Source organism: Lagopus muta, chromosome 6, assembly GCF_023343835.1.
Source record: "Lagopus muta isolate bLagMut1 chromosome 6, bLagMut1 primary, whole genome shotgun sequence".
In the NCBI taxonomy this organism is placed as follows: Eukaryota; Metazoa; Chordata; class Aves; order Galliformes; family Phasianidae; genus Lagopus; species Lagopus muta.
This window is the reverse complement of record NC_064438.1, coordinates 19,646,441-19,663,269: the sequence shown is the minus strand read 5'-3', so window position 1 is coordinate 19,663,269 and position 16,829 is coordinate 19,646,441.

Here is a 16,829-nt window from a genome sequence, read left to right as displayed (position 1 = left end):
ATGAGCAAGGAAAACTCACAGTCAGAGCACTAGGCAAACTGCTTAGGACTAGGTTTCTCTGATGACTGGTCGCCCAGTCCTCTGCAAAGAAAATGGAGTCATGATGTTGCACAGACTCCCAGGATGAAAATCCGTAGTGGATCAGAATTTTCACCAAGCTTTCTGATATGGACTGTATGTTCTAGAGTTAAATCCTGTTCCATTTATGGCATAACAGAGGCAAATGTCCAGTCTTGCTTTTGAACCCTCCAATCATAATATAACAACTATGATCTAGGTAATATGCAGTTTAGGTTGTTGTAGTTTCATTTTGTGTGGCATCATGTTTCAGCTATAAATGTGTTGTTGTCTGCTAGACAGTGAATCAACTTCTATATTTTTCCAAATGTTATCCATGTTAGCTTTTTTAAATTGCCCAAACCAGGTTGTTGTTTTTGTTGTTGTTGTTTGTTTGTTTGTTTTGGAGGAGGAGGAATAATAGTAAATGCAGCCATGGTTTTGTTTCATCTCAGAAGTAATATGATGCAACACGCAGAATTTGTTTTAAAGCTCACTGAAGTCCTTTTTAAAGATAACTTTCAGTATTTGTGGAAGCCTTATGTCCAGCCAGTCAGCTGAGCATGTTCACAGTCAAAGTTTTCCTTCCAGCTTGAAAAATTCAACATTAAAACCCATCAGCAGCTTAGTCACACAAGAGACTCGCTTTTGCAGCAGAGAGAAGCAATATCAGAACTAACAAACTGGTGACTGAGTTTTGTGATATTTACTGGTCGAGATAGATATATAATTGGGCTCAGGTTTCTGCTAATAAGTTCGTTGCTCATTTAATATTTGTTCTGTGACTTACGTGAGCAAATGTCAGCTGGTGGGGTATTTGTGAAACGTTTGCTTTGATTGTTTGCTATGCCACTGGTCAATTTGCCTAACTGGCTGGATGATGGAAACACTTTAAACAGGTGAAGAACAAAAAACAGCAAGCACTGCACATCCCAGTGTGAAAACGCAGACAAAAAAAAAGTCTACATTAGAATGCACTAAACTGGTGGAAATTTCAGACATTTCTGTGAGTATGTGATACCCTATTGTCATCCTCTCATGCCTTGAGTAATACAACACAGTAAGATGGAGACTAGTTAGTTTATTGTACTTGATAGAAGTAACAATTACACTGATTCCTATCAAATCGCCAAGAAATGGCAGCCTAGAATTCCATGCGAAAAATAAAGGGAAACCTCCAAGTCACTGCAATGAGGAGTAGGGTTTATTCAGCCAAAATAGGCAGAATGTGACAAAACGTGCTGAACTATATTGTGGTTCTATTTGGAGCTACTTCCACAGGGACAGTCTTAATACGTTATGTCTAGACTGGTGATGTTTACACTGAACGTATTTTCTCATAAGAGGATTTATAAGAAGAAAAGACAATAGTGTTTGGAAAATAAAAATAACCAGCATTTTCTTTCACTTTTGTTATACTTCCTAATATGGTTACTGACACAAATTGATATTCTTGTTTCTTTTCTTGATTTAAAAAAAAACGGCAGTATTATTCTTAATGGCTATTGAGGCAGATCTTGAACTTAACAGAGTTACAGTCAGTTTGTCACACTGTAGTTACACTGACTTAGGCCAACTGAGGATCTGATGTGTGCTGGCATAATCCAGCAGAAAAAAAATGAGGATTCAATTCCTTAAGCATATTCTGAAGAAGTCTACAAGATGTTAAGAATCTTCTGTACGGCATAAATATTTATACATTGTATCAAAAGGAATTTTTTATCAGCCCAGTAGTAGTTTTCTGAGAGTTGTCAAGAATGTGAACACTGACCAGTTTATGGAATACTACTTTTTTACTTGAATAGCTAAAATTAACATCAGTATCTCTTTTTTGAATGTACGTGAAATATAAGACGGTATTTTCAGATTTGTTTTGAAAGGCATTTAACTAGTATAAGATGCAGTATTTTTTCTTAGGCTACCAAACAGCTTCCTACAAGCCCTAGACCTTTGTGGTTACAACATCACTGTTGTGAAAAGAAGAGATTAAGTTGAACAGTAGGGCTCCTGCAAGGCTCATCTCAAGTTCCTGGCCTCTGTTAAAAAAGTGAAAGCATTGACAGTGATACTTTTCATCTCTCTATGTGTAGCCGCATGTACTGTGCTTGATATCTTTGTATGGTTAATTCAGTTTTTAAGAAAGCTTCTCAGAGTGGATGGGTTCTGTTAATTAAGTGCTATAAATAAGAAGTTCAAAGAAAACTAACTGAGCTCAATAGCATGCAATAGCACCATTTTTTTATGTTGTCAGGATTTGAGGTGTAATTAAAGCTGCTTTAGCACTTGATTGTTGTAGTAAATACATAGTTATGTCCCTGCCCTTTTTAGAGGTGTTAGACAAGGAAAAACTTCCCCAATCAAGAAGAAAGGCACAGTGGAGCTGTTTCAAACACAATCTCACTTGAGGAAAATATAGATTGATTTGTTCACTCGGTCTAGCCCAGAAAGAGTATTACATTTGTTCAAAATCAAGAGAATCTGTGTCAGAAACAAAAGTTCTCTTCTATGTTTCATTTAGTATCTCCTACTACAGTGCTTATCAAGGTGTAGCTGAGTAATTTGACCACTAATCTCTCACAAAATCACAAGATAGTTCTTTTTTAGACTGTTTGCATGACAGCATATGTTTTGACCTCCCCATATCCCAGGAAGACATTCAGTAGCATGCAGCAGGGGATGTAATTCTGTCCTAGATATCTAGTCATGCCTTTTGTGAAATTCATTACTTGACTGTAGTGTAGTAGCCATTGTATTCACTTGTTTTGTTAGGACACTAAAAAATTAAAAAAGCACAAATGATTAGGACTAAGATCAGATGGAAACTAATGATCAGGAACTCTACAAAACATAGTAGCTAAAATACTATAGCATACTGCCCAAATCTTCGTCAGATTTGCCAATATTTTAGACCATACACTGTTTTCATATATCTAATCTATCTTAAATGCAGCTTCTTGTGTTATACAGATCTAAGAAAAATCTACACTGAGCCCAATTTAAGGTAGTGAATAATACAGCTATATTAACCAAAGAATATCAACATAAGTATGTCAGGAATCTAATGTTTGATTCCTGCCATTTGTAGACAGCTAAGAACCTCATCCCACCCTACAACACCCTCCAAAAAACACCTGCAAGAGATTTAGCAGTGGAAGATAATGATCTCAGAAAACAATCATTAGCAAATATAATGGGCTGAAAGTATAAAAAATAAACTTACCTACCTAGTATTTCTAGCTAACAAGCAGAGCAAGACTTTTTTCCATTTATAATTTCTTGAAAAAATAATTTTGTTTGTGCAGAGATCAGAGATCAGTCAAACATTATGGCATCTGTAATTTAAAGAGTGTTCACTGGATCTGTACCAGAAGGTCACAGCATGTGTCCATTTGCCGTTTGGATGTGGATATTACTGGAACTAGGTTTCTGGAGCAAACACTCATAACTGTATTTATTACATTTCCCTTAATGTTTCTAAATACTTCATAGATTTTTGTAAAATTGTTTCAATTTCTATAGTAAACAGGGTACATTTTACTATTTTCATACATAAACTATATAAAATTTGGAGATACAAGATAGGCATCATGCCTCCTTATTAAAATTAATGACTAAGTTACTTATGGTATTCACTTCTAGTAAGGAAGGGTTTTATCTATATACTAGCTGAATAATAGCTGAATTATTTGGATGCAAATCAATCACACTGGTGTTGGTTGCCCAAACAACAGATGGTCAATTATTTCTACTTCGAACAGAAATCACCATGATTACCTTTATATTTCCTAAAAGATCAATGAAATATCATCATTCTTGTCCTACAGGTGTTTCCCTATGTTTTCTGTATTGTTGGGAGCACACAGTGACTACTTTGACCTTCCCCTGTTATGATTACTGCAGATTTTCTGTCAATAAATAAGACTCGTCAGTTTCAGAGTGGATAGTGATTTATAAATGATAAAAAAGAGAGAGGTATTGATATTTGTGCATGGACTATTTGATGGTGTATGATGATGAGCCATACCTACCAGGGAAAGTAAAATTGAATCTTGTCTTTGATTGTATTTATTTGACATGCAGTATGAAAAAGTGTCCTGAAAGAATAAAGGGTAATCGAATGAAATGACCATACTTGATCTGATGATCACAATAGTAATAAGAATCCCAGCTGCCTCAGAAAATAATATAAATGTTTTGGGGTTTTTTACTTCTTCTTTTTCATTTTTTTAAATCATCCATGCAGATGTGTCTTACATTAGTGAAAAATAAACATTATTTTGGCAGCTAGTGCTTTGGATGTTAGCTTTTGAAACAGTACGAATCAACTGGAGCCTGCCATTTAATGGGCAACAGTCTGAGAAGGAGTGAATTTAGAGCAGTTCTGTCCAAATCTCTTTCTGGTATTGAGCCACCCTCAGGGCCAGTGCTACACGAAATGTAATAAATGTTGGTAAAGTACCATTACTGCTGTTCTTCATGCTTGCTACATCAATTACAAGAACTATATATTTGCAAATAATAAATATTTTATCCTTGCTACTTACAGTTGATCAATAAGCCCACAAATGCTAAGTTATCCATCATAAACCACAATTCAGCAGTGTAATATTCACAGTTCTCAAGAATATATTTCATAGAAAACCCGAAGCTTTGAATTTCATTGTGTTTATGATAAAGGCAGATCTAAACTTTGCAGAGAAACAGAGTTCTGGATCATAAATCACAGTGGACTACTCAAAGCCCATATTTTCTTTCTTCAGACTTGGCTTGGAGATTGTGATCTGTTAATTTTGTTACTTTAGTTTGTGGATAAGACTAAGGTAATAGCCTATTGATTATATTACGCACACGACATTTAGAATGGGTTATCACATGAAATTTGGGCTCGTATATGCTACTGCATTTCTGGGATTTACTTATGATCAACAGTGTCCATGAAGTTGGCATTCATCCTAAATCTTTGTAGGCTTATTTTTCCCAGTTGAAAGGTGTAAAAATGAAATAGAGTGGAAATGAAACATTCTTATCTGTGTACTTTTTTTCTCCTAGTCATTTAACTTTCCAGATTTTAATTTGTCTACTGAGGCTGTAGCCATTGGTAATGACATACACACCACTCTCATGCTTAGAGTTAGTGTTGTCCAGAGAGGCTGAGCCAAGTACTGCTTCCAGTAATAGCAATATAAATCAACCTATTTTGTCTGTGAACATTGTTTCCAAAATATGACACAAATTTCTGAGGACTTATTCTAGATATATTGCAATAAAGTTTTGAGCAGAATTTGTCCTTTATAGCTTAAATACTGCAATGGTACAAACAGTAACATAGCTTATATATTAGGTGTGATTAAGTCATAAAGCAGAATTATAAAACATTTGTCCAGTTAAAAAGCACCCAGTAGTGTACTTAAAAGCTCAAATGGTTGTGGGGCAGCATAAATGTTTGTGGGAGATTATTCAGTCAAAAATAAGTTAGATTGGTGGTTCACCAGTGGAATGGCATATTGATGCAAACTCTGATAAATAGAGCAAAACTATGCCTTCCTTTATGTAGGTGTAATTCATACTCATTCTATTCAACTCTATTTCATCTAGCTCTTAATCCATACTTTCTTTGAAAAAAAGCAAAAAACAAAACAAAACAAAAACAAAAAACCAAACCAAAACACAAGTCTACCAATATAGCAACAATTTCAATAAAAAAAATTGGAGGAAACTGGATCTCAGGTAGTATCATTTGAATCACTGCAGTGTGCCAGCACTTCAGTGATGTACTTGGAGTACCCCAAACAACTGTGTTGATTGGAAGTGATCAGCTTTGTTTTCCATGTGAATGAAAACCTTAAGCAGATTTTGGCATGCTATTTTTACAGAGCTGTTTCTCCTTTTCTCTTCACATTGCAGAATTCAAATCTTCTGCTATGAGCACTGTGTTCCACACATATTTCCCCCTCCAGTTAGATTATATTTCAGCTATGTCTTTGCCACAAGTTCAACATTTATCTCCTCCGTCTCATTTTTCATGGATTTCTGCTAGTTAGACATGAACAGCAATAACACTTGTCTGGAGAGCACATCCTTTTCTCTCATTATGTATAGATTCTTGCAAAATCGTTGTTTTTTGTTTTTTTTTTTTTAGCTTTTCATCCTCAATTTTACTTCCATTCCAGAACTAAGCCATACTTCTTATTTGAATTATTTTTTGAAAAATTGGAACTGTAAGTTGACATGCAAGAGTAAAATAAGTTTAGCAGAACTGGTTTGTATTTATATGATTCACTTCAGTAGAAAAGAAGTTGAAATGACAAAGATTGAGTTGATTGTGCTTGGGGGCCTGTTTGCAGCAATGTTTATGGTGATCATGATTGAGAACAAAAATAAAGGGTCAGTCTTTCTCTACACTAAATTTTTAACATCTGCCATATTGTGTATCTCTGGATTGTAATTTGGATTCACAATCTAGAAAAAAAAATTGATAGTTTCTGTGCATTACCAAAGTGAAAAAAATCATTCTTATCTCTCCCCACATGATAAATCCCTCACCAAATGTCTCTGTGTATGTCAGGTAGCCACTTGTTATTGTTCCATTCTCTCTCTTTTTCCCCCAACATGTGCTGACCTTAACCCATAAGTTAGCATAATTATAACTCTGTTATCCATCATTTTCTTAAATATAGCCAGAGTTCTCTATGAACAGTTTAAAATATGTATCAACTGTTTGAGAAAGTTAAAAGGAACTTGCAATTGCTTTTCTCCTACACTCTTAAATCTGAGTGGTAATTTGCAGAAGTCAGTAACAGTATTTGACAATGATATTCTTTTTACCTTGTGCTAGACTAGCTGTTTTAACACAGCTATATGATGAATGCTCCAAAACAAAACAAAAACATACAAACAAAAAAAAAGCTACACATATTGGGTGTTTTTCAATCTCATGCTTTGGTGAAGAAATGGGTAAGCATTCAAAACCCATTTGCCCCTTGAAAATGATAATTTGTGCAGGGCACACATTGCTTCACAGGCTGTAAGGATGAGAAAAAATGCTTAAGATATTTCACAATGTTTTCCTGGGACAATAATGATAACATTAATTTACTGAGTATACTATTTCACTAAGTATAATATAAGAAATCATGTTTTTGTGAGATTGTTTTAAATTGCTTTAGAAATAATAATGAGGAGGTGGGTGTAAAACTTTTCATTGCAATGTTGGAGGAACGAACACAACTTTGTGCTTGACAAGAGAATTGAAAATTTAAATGTGAAAATTACAGTGATAAAGCAAGTCAAATTTTATGTTTAAGTTAAACAACTGAAGCTAACTTTTGGTTTGTGATGTTGTTTTTTTTTACCTGCTGTACATCAACCTACAGAAGAAGTGAAGCGAAGGGAGTCTATGCTTCTCTTAGAGTAAGGCAATAGCCGGTCTTGAAACCCATGTTACAGCCTGTGCAACCCTTGTTCTACCAGTTAACTCTGATTAGCAAAAGTTACATGGTTTAACTGGCTGAATCTGTCACTATATAGGAAATTCAGTTTAGAGCTGTTTGTTAGCAATTTCATTTGGTTTTACAGCCAGGTATTAATATACAAGAGGAGCTGGGATTTGAGTAAAGGTTGTTGTTTTGGTTTGGTTTTTCTGTTTGTTTGTTTGTTTTTTTGAGGGGGATAATTAATATGTTTTGCACAATTTTTCAGATGAAGTTTTCTTTTTAAACTATTTATGAGATCTTGTTTAAGCATATACTAATAGAATTGCTGTACATTAATTATGTCCCCAATGAAATGAAAAATTTTTAAGACCTTTTTTTTTTCCTTGCACAAATGAACCTCAATGAATGTTTCTAGTATTAGTATCTGGTCTTTTTCCTTCATAAGAATAAAAAAAGTAAAATACTAAATAGAAAGAATTTTCAACAGCAGAGATCAACGGTTTCAAAAGTGACTATTTGTTGTGAGATTTCTCAGAGACCTGATTTTCAGGCAGCATTTAGGAATGGTCTTCTGATAAATGAAAGCATTAGAGTCTAATACAAAATATGAGACATACTTGCAATCTTACTTATCTATTTTGAAAGTGTCAGTCATGATCTATGTATCTCCAGGAAAACAGCTGAAATTATGCTGTTTTAACAGTCCTGTGCAAGAAAAATACCGTGTGAGTACGAGTGTATGCAGTTGGTATAGATTGGTTCTCCACTTCTAACAGCTATCATTTGAAATCTTTAAAGTAGACTGAACATTCTGCTAAAAAGTTAATCCAAATAGCAGGCCTCTTACTGGAAGCAGAAGTAAGTCATTAATAATTTTTTTCTTATCTCTTACTTCAGTAACTCATACCACTACTAGAGAAATGAGTAGTGTCTTGCCATCCAGAATCATATCTCTGCATCCTGCTCCTACCATCTTCATGCTTGTAGATATTGCTATCATATTCCCATCTCACAGAGCTGTTATGTATCTCTGTCTTTTTCTTTATTTCAAAATATTTTTAGAGCTTCTTACTGCAGGAAAAAAAAAAAAAGAAAAAAGAAAAAAGAAAAAAGCTTGGAAACACAATTTAAATGGAACCCAAGTCTCAAAAGATCAATAGAATGTTGTTATGGTAAAGCAAGCCATATATTGAAATCAGCCTCTTTTCTATGGGGTTGTCTTTTAGTCTTTGAATGATGAGTTTTAGGAAGACCTAAGTGCTCCTTTACATTCTGCCAGTAATTTTAAGATACAAATTTTCAGTGACAATTTCTTCTGAGAAATGCTTTGCAAATTCTTTGTATAGCATGGCACTGTCTCTTTTCTGTTCTTCCTCTTTCTCTAGTGGAATCAGTGTGTAATTTAGTAGTCCATGTGAATGGCAGCTCCAGAGAAAAACCTAAGCCTGCTTTTTCATGCCTTATCAGGAACAGGTTAGCATAAAGGTTATCATAATATAGAAGTACTGAACTTCCAGAATTATTTCTCCCATGAAAATAAATATTTCAGCCAGGCAGAAGAAAGTAATTATTTTAGAATTTTGAATGGAAGCTAACTTCTAATCATGTAATCATCAGTCACATAAGGGCATGGAAGGACACTTCAGACCTCTGTTAAAGGTGGCCTTATATGAGAATGTATTTTTCATTAGGCAGTGCTTTCTTGTCCCAGAGGAGAAAGTGAAAGGTGCCAATCACGTAGAAGTAAAGGACATTTATGGTATGTAAATATTAATTTCAGTAGTGATGGAAAAGACAGCTTGTTAGATTTATAATCAAGATCATGCTAGAAAAACACAGTGAGGAAAACTAACTTCTACATGAATCTCAGTTTGAGGAGCTTTAGTGTACTTATTCATGAACCAAATGTGCAGCATTTTGTTCATAGTCTAGTACTATGTCTGACTTCATCAGCTTCATATAGGTGTTATCTGCCTTCTAGCAGTTCTTCAGTATTAGTAAGTATCTTTAAAACAACTGTAAACATGCCCAGAGGCTTATACAATAGGCACAAGATTTGTAAATGTAAATAACAAATTATAATAATAATTCCTAGTAATGTATTTCAGAGCAGATCTAAACAGAATGCATGTTTAGCCCTGTCAAACAGCAAAGAATTCCATAATGGTCAATAATCACCTTTTTCCATAGCACCTACCTGTTTTTGGCCTTCAGAATTCAGAGATCACCATTGTTCTGCTGTTTAGGTTACTGACAGATCCATTAGGCACATTTGATCATTTAATAGTAGAGAACTTCCTAAAATCATATTTCATACAATCTTAAACAAATACACTACTGTGAGTATTTCTTCCATAGTAGTTGAGAAATAGCCTTGAGGAAAACAATATTTGATTTTCTAGTTCTGTTGCTGGAGGCATTTCATCTCAACAGGACTACACAGGGAGGTCCAGTTCTACCATGAGCAGTGACTGAACACAAGATGGCATCAGTTCTAGCAGGGTTTGGGGCACAACTGATGCACAAAATATAACTATTAATGAGTAATACACTTGACAAATTTACATTTTAAATAGAAGTTCATTTCCTTTCAGTGACATGTATGCATGAACTCTATATTTATGGACAGTTTTGAAATACTGCATTAGACAATGGAGTCAGGTCCTGCCAGCAGGAATTAGACCTTGCAGAGTCTAGATATCTCTTTTGTGCTCATAGTAGTGCTTTACCATATGCTAGGTCTATTTATTTACTTACCCATCTGGAAATTTTTTCCCATCCTTGTTAGCTTGTCATTAGACTGTTTATGCTAAACACACCTGTGCGCTTACTTCCTACATTCTGTAGCAACAAATAACTCTTCTAGATCAATTCATACTCAGGTAAACTTCCAGGGTTTCCAGACAGTTTTCTGTAGCTGTACAAGTACATTACTGTCTTGTGCAAGGACTTGCGGAAGAAACTAATTTCTTTAGTTGTCAGGTTTGATTATATTTTCCTTTGTATTCAGGAAGATAACAGTGAGGCCAAGGCAAACCTGCTAGCAAATAGCCCATGTCCAGGCAGCCTTGGTCAGCCCAGGCTGTCAGACTAATTCCTAGGCTGGAGCTGGACCTGGAAAAAGTTCTGAGGGGAGAGGAAAATGGTATCTTTTTCTATCAGAGAAAAGACCAAGAAATTTTCTTTTTCCTGTCTGCACAATTCTTTAAAAGCAGTGTTTCTAACCAAACAGAACTGTTCTTCCCATGCCTGTGGCCCAGCTATAGGCTGAGTCCCTTCTATGGGATGTGGCTCTGAGCTGAGTGTCCACAGTATTGATGCAGGATCACACCATCTCACCAGCACTCAGGCTGACCTAGAAATGCAGGTGGCACTTGCAGTGAATGGGAGGTTGCATGTTCAGTCTAGCTCTCCTGCCTTTGCACTGATTTCAGAAATGCAAATTCAATTTCAGAGTTCTAACTGGAAATTTCCAGTTACTGCTCTGTTGACAAACACTTTGCAAAAAAAGACACTCTTCTTTATACTTCTGTTTTACTTTCCATTGTACCAGTTAAATTCTTTTAACAGCTGATAAATAAATCCCTGCCTTAAAACAATTTAATTTCATTCAGTACAAGGAAATGTAGGGGCTGGACTTCCATATTTTCAGGCAAGATCTTCCACTGAATCTCCTTGAGCCAGACAGATGTAGTGTATCTGTCCTAAATCAAACTCATCACCCTTATTATCTCCCTTTATGCACAGGAATTAATCCATCTAGTGACAGCAGCAGTTTCACAGATAAACAAGTCACCTGGGCTTTTATTAAGGTCTGCAAAATGTAATGGGAATCTTCACATTGATTCTAAGGATCAGCTTCTTTATCACTACCTGCTTCTGGTGCTGGAAATAATCTAGCAGGAAATGGATTTAAATCATCTGAGACTGTATAAGTACTGCTAAGAAAAAAGGAGACCGTGGGATTTTTCCTGGAACCAAATGGCCCAAACTTGTTCTCAGCCATCCTTCATTGAGCTGTTTCTCTAAAGGAGACTATACAAATATAGAAATTACAACAAATACAAAGAGCATAGAAAAATTCTCAGCTACAGAATGATGTTTTACAGCAGTCATCACCATTAGCTATGCATTTTCAGCAGTGATGAACAAGAGCCTTCACAAAAATCTGTAACAGTGAAGGTGACCCACTGTCACCATCAGTACAGCTGAAACAAACCTTCCACTGCCTCACTGTGCTCACAGTCACTTTTTGATCTCCAGAAATGTTCAGCAAACGTCAGTGAATGTCAGTGGACGCATTTTTTTCTACATGAAGGAATTCAGTGACACACCTTTTCTTCATACAGACTTCAACATCTGATGGCAAATTTGTCAGACTGCTCCTCTGTTGCCATTTGTCACATGGAAACAGAATGTAATGGACTATTAGCAGGATGGCTGAACCTCCACTGCCATACCATCAAGACCCACCTCTAATGTTGTGGGCCAACCTCATAAAACAGGAGGTTTTTTTATTTTTGAGAAGCTTGTTTTATGCTAAGTGGTATACATAAACTGCATAGGTGGCACACATTTATACACGAGATGCCAAGCTGATCTTAAGATAATATTTCCTATGCTTTTTTTTAACATTTAAGTATCTGAAACACTGGAGAGTTTTGTTGCAGACAATCCAAGCGGTATTTCTATAGCAAAAAAACGAAACATTGTATGAAGAGGCCATACAGATTCACCTAGGTTGGCACAGTTATCCTAACTTTTCTGTGGTTATCTAAATGATTCGGAAAGAACATGATGAATCATACATCATTGAGAATAGAACTTACACAGTGTTTTACTGATATAAGAATAGCATAGCAGAGCAATGCAAAGAGTGAAGGATTACTTTTATGTCCTAGGAAAGAAATGACCTTCTCAGTTTTCATTTTAGATTGGAGAGCTTTTCCATACCTTCAGCAAAGTTGGGTCCAGTTTGAGTTAGATCAGAAGTGCAGAGGTGCGGGGTCAAGTGGATGGTTGACAATCTCTTAGCAAATGCAAAAACATCCAAGGAAGATCTGTAACACTAGTTGGCTACCAAGACACCTTTTTCACTCTTGGTTATTTCTGTCCCTAAAAATTAAATTCATATGCAGCTGGTAATATATAAATCACAAACATGCATATAGAGAAGACTGAAATCAGTTCAGATTGACATGAACATAGAAGAAAAGAGGTAGCTGAAAACCATCATTAGGGGAATTAGTCTTGAGACTCTTTTGTTCCATTATTTTGCCAACACATTTGTTTCAGTGATGGTAGTGCAAAATTGGTCAAAGAAACAGATACCGATTTTTTCAATTTTTGTACTGGATTTTGTTTCTGTTGTTGGCCTTTACCTTATTTCTTAATGCTTTTGTATTATTACCACACGCAAAGTTTTTGTTCTATTAATATAACACTTCTTTTCTCTCTAAGTAATAGAGAGCTGTTATCCAAAGAGAATGTACTTTATACTTGTGAATTACATTTTCATTGCTACTGTTCCTTGGCAACTATCACAGCAAGACTGAAAAATGATGCATTAAGCATATGTAACCTATTCCTCTACTAAACTAAAGAATATCTCCTTAGAGACCTTCTTGGATGCAGCACTGCAGAGACATTTCAGCAATCCTGTCCTTGATGACAGAATCATAGAACCATAGAATCATAGAACCACTAGATTTGGAAAAGACCTCTTAGATCACTTAGTCCATCAACCCATCACCGCTATGCCTACTAAACCACATTCCTAATGCCACATTTTCATATTTCTTGAGTACCTCCAAGGACGGTGACTCCACCACTTCCCTAGACAGCCTGTTCCAGTGATTCACCACTCTTGGAGAAGACTTTTGTCTTAATATCCAACCTGATCCTCCCCTGGCATAGTTTGAGGCCCTTACCTCTCATCCTTTTGCTGGGAAAAGAGGTCAACCCCCACCTCACTGCAACCTCCTTTCAGGTATTCACTAAAGCCTATGTAGACTACATGCACAGCCTATCCCTCATTGACTAGGAGGGTCAGCTGGTCATAGAATTTGGTCAGGTTGGTTAAGCAGAATCTGCCTTTCATGAATCCATGCTGGCTAGGCCTAGTCTCCTAGTTGTCTTGCATGTGCTCTGTGATCCTAGTGGAGATGATCTGCTCCATGACCTTCCCTGAGGTCAGGCTAACAGACCTGTAGTTTCCTGGATCCTTCTCTGACCTGTCTTGTAGATGTCGCATTGGCAAATCTCCAGTCATTTGAGACCTCCTGGTTGACCAGGACTGCTGATAAATGATGGAAAGTGACTTGGTGAACAAATCCACCAGTTCATTTTGTTTCCTTAGGTGGATTCCATCCAGCCCTGTAGACTTGCACTAGTCTAGGTGAAGTAGTAATATTGCTGGAGAAAGAAAAAATATCAAAGGTTTTACCTATTTAGCGTTCAAAAATACTGGTTATTCTATCACTGCATTCATTCCAAAAGATTTGAGTGGTTTGAGGACAATAAAGTATTGTTTGTCTATGTGTCTTTGAAATCTCTCTAATTACGTACTCTGTAGACTATCAAAATAATGTTTTGAGTTGTTTTTTTTTTTCTCAAATTTAAAAATGTGCTTGTTGGCAGACTTAGCTGTGATTACTTTTCCCTTCATTCTGGCCATTATGTGCTAGAGCAGAGAAATTGTAGAGGGTGAAATAAAATGGATATACTTCTATACTTTTAAACATAACTAGCACTAGTTAGCTATTTCAACATTGCAGGTAGTTGAATTAATATGTTAACATCATATGTTCAGTGAATCACTGAACATAAAAAAAACAAATCCAGACAATTTAAATGAATCAGTTTGTAAACACTTATGTTTAGCAAAGAACTTCCCTGAAATTAAAGACTGATTCTAGAATGTTTTATTAACCTTCATAATATCTTGACTGCATATGTCAACAATGTTCCACTGGATTCAGTGGATTTCATTTTTCAAGTTAATACAAGTAAATTCTTTAGAAAAATTGTAATAGTGATAATCCATTTTCAAACTGGCATGAACAACAAATTCTGTCTCAAATTGAATGATAAAAAAGTCAACTAGTCTAGCCTTAATTGTATGCATTTAATTTTTTTTTTCTTAATTCAAACCAAATTGAATTAGAGTACTAAAGATAGTGAAATAAGGCTTGTGTTTGGGTTACTGTATTTGAAGTTCAGGATAATATTATTTTAATAGTATCTTTGTTGTTTATGTGAACAAGAACTTCTAAATTGCTAATTCCATAGCAGCATTCTTATTTGACAGAATCCAGAATTAAACCTGAGTGAACATGAAAAACTGTACCTTCATTAGCAGCTATCCAATTAAACTGTCCAATTTCTCAGGATGCTGACTGATGACAGCACATTAAGGCAGAAATTATTCACTGCAAGTGATTCTGATTAATGCCATCCGTGGGCACATGCTCTCCACTACCTCTGCATATGCATACTATCACATGTTTCTCATCTTTTTATCACTCTTCCAAGCTCCCAGCTCACCATAGGAAGCACATCAGGGCAAATGCCCAGGCTTGGTTTCCTGGTTTTATCCATAATGATGGTAATTCTCCTTATTGAAGGAAATTAAAGATAGATTTCCAGTCACATTGTCTGGGAACTTGAAGTGAGTATACAGTACAGAAGACTCCAGATGTTTCTGTATACTGAGCAGAAATACTTGAGATCAGTTGCTGAGATTTGAGGGAAATAGATTTTTGTGCAGGTAACTGAAAAAAAAAAAAGAGATCCAAACCTCTTGAGTCTGCAAACCCACGAGAACCTGTGGAACTGTGGATACTCTTTTACTTAGCTTATAAGTCAGAAGGGAGTGGAGGTTGGCAATCAGAGAAATGCGGCAGCTTGCCTAATATTTCAGCTCCACTGGAGCAAAACTAAAACTGACTTGTAATATGCAGATCATAAATTCCTTAAATTCCAGTTTAAGTGCATTGCTGGTGTTGAGCAAAACAAGTTGAGCGTTTTAAACGTACAAGCTCCTTTGCAATTCAGACATGAGCTTTTTCCTGTGCATGTATGTACATCAGAAGTACTTTTGTTCTAAACAAAATGAAGTTACAGTGCTGTAAAAATTGTAAGAAGTAAGAATCAGCTTCTGACATTTTGATTTGAATTCAGACGTAATTTCTTGCATATTTATTACCTGTACATTACTTTAACTTTCTATTCATTATGTACATCTTTCCACATGCCAATCACATTCCTTTCAATTTTAACTTCACATTTTCCTTCAGAAACACTAACAGGGAAAAAAGTCAGAGTTAAAACGAGATCTGTATTTATACAAGAGTCACTGCAGGAAATGCTGTGGCTGATATAGGAGTAAGAGATCAAACAGAATGGTTGCAGTGGTCATCTCTGGTCTCAGGCACTCAGCTGCACTCCCAGTGTAAGTCTGGTGTTAATTCCTGCACTGTATACTTTTATGAAGAACAGAACAAAGCTCCAGTGTTTAGTGGACACCAGGATCCCTAAGGCTTTTGGCTGTTATTTACAGTTTTTGAAAGTAGAACCTCTGCAAACTGCTCTATAGTTATGTCTGATTGGGGAGACACTTTTTAAGTTATTTTAGGATGAAACACTGACACCAGAAAAGCAACCTTCTGTTTGATGAGGCCATTTTGGAGTCTGCCTACAAAGTTATTTCTTGAGGCAAAAGGAAGCAGCTGGCAGGAGTTAGTGTACAGTATCTTTTTATTTTTCTGAGACTGCTGGGAAAACTAAGAGAGTTCTTAGGGTATAGGAAGCATTCCCAGAGCATTATCATGGGATATCATCAGCACATCCCAGCTCACACAAAGGAAGATGGCTTAGCATCTGTTTTGGAGATGCACAGTGTGCAAGCCAGGAGTCATAGATATTGGCAATCAGACATGAGGTTGGATAGGAGTGTGCATGCCAAGCTCTTTGGATACTGCTGATCGAGCATGGCAATGGATATTTTGATTGGAGGGCACATATGAATAGCAGTAAAACTGTGTTCCCTTCCAGTGTTTTGAATGTGAACAAATGAAAGAATTTGCTTATCTACTTGTAAGCTCAAAAATGTAACATATTAGGAAAGAGGTAGAAATAGAGTCAAAATGTTAAATAAAGGAATCTTTTTTGAGATATATGTCGCACTCAACTCTTTTAATCTTTCTCTGCCTTGATTCTCCATTACTTTTTTAAAAGAACAAATAAATTGTAGTGATTGGGACTTTTTATATGAAGACAGAAATATATGCATATAAATGCATATATTTGCATATAAATATGCAAATATAGAAATATAAG